The sequence below is a fragment of the Macrobrachium nipponense genome, chromosome 2, assembly GCF_015104395.2.
Source record: "Macrobrachium nipponense isolate FS-2020 chromosome 2, ASM1510439v2, whole genome shotgun sequence".
NCBI classification, from domain to species: Eukaryota; Metazoa; Arthropoda; class Malacostraca; order Decapoda; family Palaemonidae; genus Macrobrachium; species Macrobrachium nipponense.
In genome coordinates, this window is record NC_087201.1 from 143,702,858 (window position 1) to 143,716,121 (window position 13,264).

Below are 13,264 nucleotides of genomic sequence, written 5' to 3' on the forward strand. Positions count from 1 at the left end.
TGCGAGGAATTAGGCCCGATGTTAGAGTCAGATGATTATCCGATAAATGAAAAAAAAGTATTTGCCGTGGGACAGACAAGGGTATGGAATTCATCAGCGGAGCTACGCCGAGGGCAGAAATTCCTGTCATTATCTTACCCGAAAAAAGGATACACATTGATTTTTCTTTCTTGGCATTCATTTATACGACCACGTATAAACGAGGACTATCCTGTATAAATAGATATCAGATAATAATACTAATGAATATGTGTATTAATGCGAATATCGATTTTAATAATCATAAATGGAACATGCTACTTTTGAATTAATTTCCATTAGAGAGCAGTGAAGGAGATAAAAGACGGAGTGAGAGGGTATTTGGGCCAAATATTTGCACAATATTTTGACGACCATCTACTACTACGTAGACACAAATGTCGCCAAGTGAAGGTGGTGCAATTCGAGAGGATAAACCGTTTACATGATTTCGGTATCATGTATTTTGTAAATCAGTTCTTATTCAGAATATTTAAATACAAGAAATCATGAAAAGATGTATAAAACCAATATTAGTAATAGAGATTTTCCTATAATGGGACAAGGCAAAAGCGAAAATGACCTCAATATACTTGAATCCACATTTATCAAACAGACAGTTCCAGTTCTAAACGCTCAAACAACCTCTGAACAATTATTTATTGCTTAACCTCTTGTTAATGCTCTGTTTTCTTTCTTTCTTGCTTGCCTTTGCTTTGCTCTTGAAAAACTAATATCTTTAGTCTTCTTACTCCTGCGTTGCTCATATTTCCATCTTTTCATTTGTCTGTAATTGATCTGCATATCGATGTTTTAATGTGATATTTTTCGTAAGATGGTTTTTAAATAATTGCAACCTTGAAGATGCGACGATAGGAACTGTTCTAAAAACGTTGGCATAATGAAATGTGGGGACAATGGTGCCTTTTCACGTCGCCTTCGCGATATACAATGTATATAAAAAATTTATATATATATTATATATATATATATATATATAATATATGTATATATATATATATCTATATATATATATATATATTATATATATATCATATATATGTATGTATGGATGTAATGTATGTTGTATGTATGTAGTATGTATGTATGTATGTTTATATATATAATATATATATATATATAATATATATAATACTAGATTACATATATAATATATAATATATATCTATAGATATAGTATATCTATATGTATATATATATATATTATATATATATATATTATATATTATATCTATATAATATATAAGAACCTTTAATAACGTTAATCAACTGTACATTGGGCACACTCGCTGTCCCTGTCTGTCTGTCTGTCTCTCACTCTCACATATACATTTATTTGTGAGTAATGTAATTGGAGTCGAGAATTTCATTCCGTGTAATACCGTTATTTGGTTAGTCTGTAATTACCAATTTCAAATAATGGCTATTGAAATATTCGTTCGTGTGTAATAACAGATGATTCGATTTAATCGTTAATATTTCATGCATCACATATATCTATCTCATTGCTCTAAGCAGATGTTTAATTGATATCTCTGTGTGACCGTTTGAGTGTATTAGAGATGATGTGACCTTTCAGGTTTATAGATACTAAGCTTTATTTGTTATCAGTGATACATAATAGTGCAGAGAAGAAATAGAAACACACTAGATTCTCATTACAAATCAATTATCAAAGTACCATTGCAGGAGTATTTGTGTCTTCAAATTAAAAGTATATCCTTTTAAGAATATTATGCAATACAAGTTAAAATAAATTGACGGAAAATGAACCTCCTATCCTGAATGGCCATTACACAATGACAAAGAAAAAACTGAAAATCCACATTTCCGTAATCTTACACAGCCATTATAATAGATAAATTCCAAAAATCATATATTTGAAATTAGAAAATATATTTTCGTATCGGTCACTGATATATTATATATATATATATATATATATATATATATATATATATATATAATATATATATTATATATATATATATATATAATCAGTGACCGATACGAAAATATATTTTCTAATTTCAAATATATGATTTTTGGAATTTATCTATTATAATGGCTGTGTAAGATTACGGAAATGTGGATTTTCAGTTTTTTCTTTGTCATTGTGTAATGGCCATTCAGGATAGGAGGTTCATTTTCCGTCAATTTATTTTAACTTGTATTGCATAATATTCTTAAAAGGATATACTTTTAAAATAAGGTTCTGAATTCATATTTTTAGGCATTAGTATATTCAGCTGATTATATATGTTATGTACCTCCTATTTCTACTATATATATATATATATATATATATATATATATATATATATATATATATATATATATATATTATACTATATAATATATATATATATATGATATGTATCTATATATATATTGTATAGTATATATATATATATATATATATATATATATATATATATATATATATATATATATATATATATATATATATATATATTTATATATATCACACATATATATATAGTATTATATATATATATATATATATATATATATAATATATATATATATATTAAATATATATATATTATATAGTAGAAATAGGAGGTACATAACATATATAATCAGCTGAATATACTAATGCCTAAAAATAGGAATTCAGAACCTTATTTTAAAAGTGCGTTCCGAAAAATTAAAAATAGGCTTCAAAGGGATACCCTAAATATTATGTCTTTTTGAAAAAAAAAAATTTATATATAGAGGACTTTTTCAAAATAATCTCAACAAATAAACAGAACTCGAAGTATTAAATGGAGTTTCAGTGAATTCAGTTGAAGTTCGAGTTATTCAAAAAGAATTTATCATGAAGTATGTCACTGGAATCGTAAAAAACGGCAGTTTTCGAAAAGCGAGATAAGGAAGACGCGGAGTCAGGCTCTAAAAATTCTGACGCAAATTGCTGTGCAAATTAGCATTTTTCATGTCCTTGAACGGACTGTGTAAGTACACCATTTCCGGGTTTGATGCTGGTATCAAAAGAACTTAAGGTTGTTTGTAAAAATTACAAAACTTCAGGTTGTTCGCTGATTTACAATATCATGGAACAATATTGGCTTGGTATTCGGAATTCTAAGTCAACATTCTTAGAAAAATCTTAGCCTTAGAATACTAAGTTTTCGGTCTATTGTTTGTTCTGAAATTGTTACAAAATATATTAGTAGAGGAAAAGACCCCACATAGACTCCACTTTTCTAATCGCACCCCCTCCCCCTCCTCCCCCTGCCCTTCCTGATAAGCTCATGTACGTACGTGAGGCCTAAAAAGGGGCGGGGCAAGCCCCCAAACCCCCAAAAAGGGGTGGGGCAACCCCCCAAACCCCCAAAAGGCAATGTCGGCTTTAAATGAGGCGATAGCAGTTAATCCTATACAATATATATTTGATAAGACTTTATACAAGACATACGTTATTGGGCAAAATGAAAATTCGATTTTAATTGATCAGCCTTTTAACAGTTGTATACCTGAAAAAATCACATTGGTCATGATTGATATGGAAACATTTTTAGGTGATTAGCATATATTTTCAATCTTTCGATTTAAATGATATACATATTACCGTTAATGGGAATATTGTATATAATATTCAATGTAGTTTCCCTAATACCATCATGCAATTATATCACGAGACGCAGAAAAATATAGGGGGTGGCGGGGATAATCTGATCACTTATGATAGTTTTAAAAATGGTAGAGCTATTTACTGCTTTAATTTTGTGGTGGAAGATGTTGAAGATTCCATGCCAGTAGAAATTTCGGCAAACCTGCGAATATCGATCAGGCTGGGTACGGTTACGCCTAGCCCTTGCATTATTTTACTTTTCGGGGATACCAAGGGTATTTTAACGGTGGATGCAGATAGGGTTATTCAGTGTGATGTTAGGGGTTAAATGGAATGGATACAAAAGAAATTGAAATAAGTTTAAAAGGTTCACTCGGTGACCGGGTTAAATATTTACGTGTGTTCGCTTCGGATGAAGTAGGATTATTGACATTACCAGAAAATAGAATTAAACCTTTAGTTTTTATATCTAATACATTATCTTCGTCTACTGATATTAATATAATTGGTCATTGGGTATGTTTTTACGTGGAAAAATCACCAAGAAATATCATCTTCTTTATTTATAGTTACGGTATAAATCCAAAAGTTTATTCGAATGACTTCTCTAAATTTATATATACGCATCCCGAATATAGCCTCTATCGACTAATAAAACAAATACAACCCGATAAATCGCACAAGTGCGGTCTTTATGTTAGTTTTTTTGTTCGTAGCGTGAATCACCGAGGTGTGAAAACAGTATTATCCTTAATACAAAATGTATTCTCATTCACTCGTTTGAGAGGTAATGATAAATGGATAACGGGATATTATTTTAAATATTTGAAAAAGTTTAAATGTTCGCATTGGAGGTCGGGGGTCAAATGTGCTATTACGTACAAGGAATGTCTCCGCATCTTAAACAACTAAGGTAAATGCATATTTTTCTTTTATTTTTATATTACCCCATTTATATTCTATTAAGGATATATTTTATATATGTATCATACACCTTAAATCACATGACTTTTTTTACTTATTTCAGGATGAGCTGTGAGAATCATTCACCCGTGAACGTCGGTGAAAAACTGCTAAGACATCTTAGTCGTTTCCTCTTAAACACTTTTCGGAATATTCGGCTTATCATAAGGATACACGTGGACACTATATGAATAATTATTTACGTGTTTTTTACTATGCCCACAATACATTTGAAAGCAAAAACAGGGAAACGGAGAAAAAGAGTGCGTGTTTCTATGGAATCAGGAACTGTTATTAAATAAGTATATAACACATCGGTTTTATATACCTTCACCGGGTTGCTCGTTTCCTTCAGTAGTGGGTGGTAGCGAAGTTGGTCGGGGGTTGCACCGCTGTGGGCTGCCAGTGGGAGTTGTTACATCTCCTGCTACTTCTTCTTGTCCTGCTTCATGGTCATGACCCGTGTTCACCTTCCTAATAAATAGTAATGGTGTCTGACTTGAGTGGCTACTTCGTCGGCTGACACTTCACTACTAGAGTTATTTCCCATATCTGAAAGGGAGAAATAATGACTGTTTTATATATTCCGCTTCTTTCAACGGGTACATTATTTTATATGAATATCTATTCTGTATACAGATGAATCTTATTGCTGTTTTTAATATTTACTATATGTTCAAGTACATGGAAAGTGTTTTATATGCTACTTACTGAATAGTGACGGAGGGAAATGACGTTCCGGTCAAGATAAATACTTGTAAGGACAGATGGTCGGCGAGCTGCACTTACTCTTATACACTTTGGGTAAGGAATAACATCAATTTTCCCTTGTCAGTTGTATTTATGGTGTTCAGTCGGGAAGTAACAATCAGGTGTGACATACAGTGTTTCGATAAAGTATTGTATTCCAAAGATGAACTTCACACCATGCGGGATTTTCGTAGCGATACTGATTTTGAATCACCGTATGACTATGTCAAATATGTTATCTTTCCCGCTGGCATCCGTCAAAGCGGGTGGGTTAACACGACTTGGTTGAACCAGTATTTACCTGTGTTAGCTACATTCAGTGATGAATGAACAAAATTGGTAAAATATGTTGCATGGCTACAATGAAAAAATGAAAAAGAATTTATCCCTGTTGGAGGAAAGATGCGTGGAAGATTTATATATGAGTCATATGTGTGTGTGTGTGGATGACCTTTGGCGTGACGAAATGATAAGGCTTGTTTATTTGTGTGAGTGTGAATCCTGGCTGGGAGTGAGGGAGGCTTGATGGTTTGTCACAACTAGTTTGTAATCAGTGTTTGTGATACAGGGAGCTCGGGTTGCGGGGCTTTCGTAGCTCATTAGCTCTTGAAGGATTGTCACATCAAGACGTGAACTCTCGCCATGGCTTCATCAACCTCCTTGTGCAAGTTAGTTTTCGGAAACTTGTCCGAAAATAAGTTCAGGAAGAGGAATACGTGTTTAGCAGTGGCCACTAATTGTGTCACCTGCAGGAATTACAGTGTAGTGGCGGACGTCATTCGAGCTTATCCGTATGCCGAGTTGGCAGGTTTTCGATATTCTCGCACTGGTGCATCACATGCCTGTCTTCGTGATAGGGGTATTGAAGGGTCCGCCATTGTGAAAAGACTTGAAATATCACATCTTGGGAATGCGACGAAGAAGTTGATCTACCCACCATAGCTACCTTATTAACCCAATACGGCATCGGCGTCCCCATTGAAGATAATGAATACGTGCAAAAGAGCGTGGCTTATTCCAAAGATGATCACGCCGATCGTTTGGGCAGAGATAGCAAAAAGATGAGGTTCAATCACTCTTTTGCTTCGGTCAAGAAATTGAAGGAAGAATTATTTAAATCATCGCTTGACTATGTCAAATATGTTATCTTTCCCGCTGGCATTAGTCAAAGCGGGTGGGTTAACACGACTTGGTTGAATTAAAATTTACCTGTGTTAGCTACATTCAGTGATGAAATGAACAAAATTGGTAAAATATGTTGCGTGGCCATAATGAAAAAGAATTTATCCCTGTTGGAGGAAAGTTGCGTGGAAGATTTATATATGAAAAACTTGTTAGGTAATATAAAAGCTTTGATGTATTAGATGAAACGTCGTCTTTGATACACGGTCGGGAAGCACCGTTGGAGGAGACATATGTGGCATATACTAGCTAGGGATGTGATGCGGCTGTGTTTTGATGAAGTATTGTTTTTGACGTGTTTGTACAGTTTTTTTTCCATTGTATGTATTTGTATGGAATATTAATTAATTCCCCTGTATTTAGCATTGGGTACAAATATAAAATAACAATTCTGTCTGTCATTTGATTTTTCATTTAACCTCTTTCAAACTCGATATTATACTTATAAATAAGCAAAATTGGAATGTGTGCCTGTGTCCTTGGGTATACTTTGCCATGGGAAAAATGGAGATTAAGACTGATAAATATATGTCTCATGTGAGGTTGTAGTCAGCCCGTGTGTGTGTGTGTGTGCGTGATTCATCATCGGATAACGTCATCCCTGTCGGTTATTGGGGGAGATATCAAATTCATAATCATATGTCTCATGTGAGGTTGAAATCAGCTGCCATATATTCTTTTATCATGATACTCCGAGTATCTAAGCAGCTGTGTATATATAAAACAAAATGGAACGACTGAGAGAGAGAGAGAGAGAGAGAGAGAGAGAGAGAGAGAGAGAGAGAGAGAGAGAGAGAGAGAGAGAGAGTGAGAGGCTATATTCGGGATGCGCATATATATAAATTTAGAGTTTTTATAGGCGGAGGAGGAGGAGGTAAACGTCCCGGTTACGTTGAAAACAATTCACAGTGGGCAGAAAAGTGGAGTCAATTTGGGGTCGCAGGGTTGAAATGATGGTTTTATTCCCATAGAGTTACGTGACGTCACAGGGGGTAGAAAAGTGGAGTCAATTTGGGGTTGGGGGTTGAAATGATGGTTTTATTCCCGTAGAGGTACGTGACGTCACGGGGGTTAGGAAAATGGAGTCAATTTGGGGTCGGGGGGATGAAATGGTGGTTTTATTCCCGGAGGGTTACGTGACGTCACGGTGGGTAGGAAAGTGAAGTCAATTTGGGGTCGGGGGAATGAAATGATGGTTTTATTCCTGTACAGTTACATGACGTCATGGGGAGTAGAAAAGTGGAGTCAATTTGGGGTCGGGGGGGGGGGGGGTAGAAATTATGGTTTTATTCCCGTAGAGTTACGTGAAATTATGGAGGGTTAGGAAAGTGGAATCAATTTGGGGTCGGGGGGGGGGGGGTGATATGATGGTTTTATTCCCGTAGGGTTTCGTGACGTCACAGGTGGCGATGCCCTCACCCCTTTTGGACCTCATGGGCGTGCATGAGCTCATCAATAATGTTGAGTCGATTTGGGGTCAAGGGTGGCCACAATCCGTTTTGCACGTCATCTACGTATATGAGTTTATAAGACAAGTGGAGTCGATTTGGGATCAGGTGTGGCTACGCCCCCTAGAATAGTGGAGTCGATTTGGGGTCAGGGTGGCCACGCCCCATTTTAGGGGTTTGGGGGGTTGCCCCGCTCCTTTTGGGGGATTTGGGGGTTGCTCCGCCCTTTTTAGGCCTCACGTATGTACATGTGCTTATCAGGAGGGGGAGGTGGAGGAGAGGGGGGTGATTAGAAAAGTTGAGTCTATATGGGGTCTTTTCCTCTACTTATATTGTCACACACACACACACACACACAGACTACGTACACCACTTTCTTATTTTGTTTTAATTTACAGTGTACCAACGGGGAAATCAAGGAAAAGGAGTGGTGGAGGGGGTGTGTATGGGGGCCGATGTGTTTAGCGCGTAAAGTTCACTAGCATTCTGAAAAGCATAAGTAATGTAGTAATTAAGTACGCTTGTCAAGTATGCTGCAACAGCATTTTCATAATTCAACGCCTTCAGTGCCATGTCACTACCTCATCAATTCTCTTACATCATCAAGATTCTTTTTTGAGCAGACGACTCTGTATGAGTTTTTTTTTTTTTTTTATTCTTGAATTTTCAGTTATAATTCACAGATGCAGAATCTACTACTAATGTATTTTGAGGGTAGATTCTATTTCACCCTTGAATCAGTAAAGTGTTGCTGAACTTAAGGTTACATTAAAGCTATGTGTTTTCTCGTTAAATAAGAAAAGGACGAAAAGAATGCCCATTTTTCGTTAGTGGATAAAAGGAAATTGTGTCACGGTAGGTACTGCACCATATCCTTTTGGAATATATAAAATATTCAATCCAGTAAATTCATAAAATATCGTAAACTAAACTAAAGATATTGTGTTTTCTTCAGCTGAAACGGAGTCGCCTTCTCTGGTACTTGAGAATTTCTTTCATTCCCTCTTCTGATACAGACTTGTGAGGTGGCAATCCCTTTGATACCATTGACTCAAAGCATAACCCCAGCCATCAAAAATATAAAAATGGCATTAAATCTTTTTGTAACGTCCTCATTACCAAAATGTACTATAGAATCTGTAAACAACAGATTCATTTGCATATCAGGAGGAAATCATCGGCCAGATCCTTATTACTTTCTAAGAAGGAAGATAATTGCAGATTAATAATTTTGCGCTTCTAGAATGCTGCTGTGTTAATCATGTACAGAAAAGGAAATTACCCTTTCAATTAAATACTGTTGTGCAGCTACAAATTACCCATTTCAGCAGACAACATCCAGAAGATTTTTTACGTTTGTATGCACTCAGCCAGTGGGAACTCATTAGAATCATCGAAGTGATAACAAATTAACTGTTCATTTAAAAGCATTTCACTGTATTCACAATTATCTTGTCTGACTTATAAAGAATTCGACATCATAAGTTATATGCATGCAGCTTGAGAAGTTAGCATATCTGAGATAGCTTGATCACCAGGTTGAAACTTTTCTTAATTTCTGGATTACGTGACGTAGATTATAGAGGCGTTAACCTTTCATCGGAAAGAATATTGTAGTTTGTGTATAGTAATAAATAGAATAGATGAAATAAAATGCAGAAGTGGGCATTAACGGGGAATGAATAAGAGAATGCGATCTGGACTGTTGTTTTGCGATAAAAAATAATGATGCCATTGCCATTTAGGTACTAAAAAAATGACAAAGGCTGATAGGAGTCTCATTTTGAGGATATTGTTTATTCTTTCATTTTATTCATACGAATGAAGGTTACATTTCCTGTTTAAATGGAGGACGTGTAATTTCATTTTTTTGTGGACACTTGTTTTCAGGGTACCGAAAAATATGCCAATAATATTCGATAAGTTTTTCAACTAAATTATGGATATGAAGAAAATTTATCTATCATAAATGTTTTTTTTTTTAAGTGCATGTTTTTGTTTGTTTTTTAACTCACATCCACACGAATGTCTAGATAAAAACTGGTTTGCACGAGTAAGTTTGTAATTTGCACAAACTCAATGTGGCGCCCTGCCACTACACTGAAAGCATTAATTTGTCTTGCAACCAAAGGTCCCAGACCATATGAAGATCAAATCAGACCATATGAAGATCAAATCCTGTATCAATTAAGTGACGATACTGGGATCTTTATACTATTTTTCATCGCGAATTTCCAATTTCCTTCATTCTGTTTGTTATAAGAGATAAAAAATAAAATGTGAAAGATAGGATACAGGTAATTTCCCGTAAGAGTTCCGTAAGTTACAATTTTGCATATAACCAAAAATAGATATTGGGCTTTTATCTACAGTTAGAATGAACATCTTCACTTGGAATAAAAGATTTTTGTACATTTCACCTCGAGCATAACTATGTGAAGCCCATATATGATAATACAATAATTAGAAAATATGTATTTTTACTAGTATTTTATCTTACGGTAACAATTATATATCTGAAATATGTAAAAATACCTAAGCCAATATCTGATCAAAAAGATACCATCAGATATACCTACTTCTGATCTGTTGCCACTGCTTATGAAGAGCGTCACAAAAGGTTTTAAAATCCTAAGAAAAAATCATCATGCTTCAGTATTGTTTCAGTACCAGTTTAACTTTACTCCATTTCTTCTTCGTCGTCAGTAAGCTCCTTATGTTGAATCTCAAATGCCTGTACTCTGAACGAAAGTAATTATTTTAATGACCATGGCATATGTTGTCACGAGGTAGACGTAGTAATTTTAGCATCCTGTCGAGTCGAGTTTAACTAAATGGTAATGAAATGAAATAGCCTCATTGATGTCATATTGTAATCATGAATTTCCCAAAGGTCGGTCTATAACTAACGAATAAATAATTATACATGAATCCTCTGAAAGATACATATGGCGAAGGAACACATGATAAAAAGAATAAATAATTGAATGTTTAAAGACAATCTTTAAATTTTCTTCGATGTTTCTGACGCTAAGTATTTCACAACACTAAACCTAACAATGCTGACAGGAAATAATCGAAATTAAGAGAAGTAAAACTAAAAGATTACATCAGGTAGACAGGACACTACAATATTCATCACTTGAAGGAAAAAAAGGAAACAGTAAGAGGAGCAAAAAGTAATGAGAAATAACTTTTATAAGACAACGTAGAGCAACAAAATGATTTAGAAATAAAACAAAAGAACGTAACAATTAAACCTCTTCATGCAGCCAAGCCTGGGTAGTTGGGAGTGTAGATTATGGTTATACTTCGTAATAAAAAAAGTTGAAAAAAAATTATAGTGTTTCGTCTCTCTTGTTATATGTCCCTACGGGTGTAGGTCCATTCAAAATTGCATGTATGAAATTAGATTTTCACAAATTAATTTTTTAGATTTGTTAAGATATCGAGATAAAACACCATAATAGGTTAAGACAATACAAACCACTGAAATGAGCCAGTTCCGAAAGCTAAAACCCTCCCAGTTAAGACAGATATAGGGGCATCTCTCTCTCTCTCTCTCTCTCTCTCTCTCTCTCTCTCTCTCTCTCTCTCTCTCTCTCTCTCTCAAGACTATCAGGACTCAATTATGCAAGGAAGTTAGAGAAGTTTAGCATTACGAGATACAATTACAACTGTCACGAAGCAGTCTTGATCTGGTTACAAAGAAGTGGCAAGTTTTCGAGAACTGTTTTATTGTGGTACTCGTAAGGCAGCGAACTGGATACGATCTTTATTTTACGCAATGGGTTCAAAATGACACATGAAGAGTTATGGTATTTATGAGAATAATTTGGAGATCTGTTGGTACATACTTATATGGTGCCATGATTCTTTCTCTTTCTCTCTCCTCTCTCTCTCTCTCTCTCTCTCACACACACACACACACACACGCACACACACACACACACATATTACATTGAAGTAGATCTACATACTATTTGAAATATGATTCATTATTAGGGACAAAAACCTAAAAGCAAACCCATAAAACTTAATGTAAGATTCTCAAATTACGTTGTGGTTACTTTTCCGAGTCACTGTTATCGGTTATAGAAAACTTTTCTGCAACGACGCTTATTTCGGTCGAGAAAAATGGCTCCACTTACCCCTATTGATATTTCGTTTGTGCCAGAGAACCTGAAAATTAGAGAATGAAAGAGAACCCTTACCTCTGTATAGCTCAAGAATGAATTAATCATTTCCAATTTACTTGATGGCATAAAATGTTCTCGTCTAGATATTATTTCGAATAGGTATTTTGCGTCTTCATCGTGTCTGTTTCAACATAACGAAAAGATTTAGCACAAACGAGCTCGGAAACGTCGCGCATCTACAATTTATTGGCATCAATACCCCTTAAACTATTGTAAAGTTAATATTATTCTATTCTGTTAATGGTCAGACACATGACCACTTACTCGTAATCATTTGGTGCTCACTAAGGCAGTTTAAAAAATATTCTCCCATCCACTGAAGTTTGCATATGAATAATTGATATATATATATATATATATATATATATATATATATATATATATATATATATATAGATATATATATATATATATATATATATAATATATATATATATATATATATATATATATATATATATACATATATATAATATATACATATATATATAATGATATATATAGATATATATATATATATATATATATCTATATATATATATCTAGATAATATATATAATATATATTTATATATATATATATATATATATATATATATATCTATATACTCTTATTTATATATTATACATATATATACTATATATATATATATATATATATATATATTATATATATATATATATATATATATATCTATATATATATAATCTATATTATATATATATATAATATTATAGATATATTTAACTATTGTAACGTTAACATTATTCTATATATATATATATATATATATATATATATATATATATATAATATATATATATATATACATATATATATATATATATATCTATATATATATATATATATATATATATATATATATATATATATATATATATATATATATATATATATATATCTATATATATAAGTCATATCACATTACCGTGATTCATAGACATACATCGAGCTACAAATGTCCTTTGATATCTAATTTACTCTACTTCGGAATTAATATATTTTATATATATGCTTAACCGAAGGGGAATTTTATTAGGCGATAAGCACTACAACACTACCGA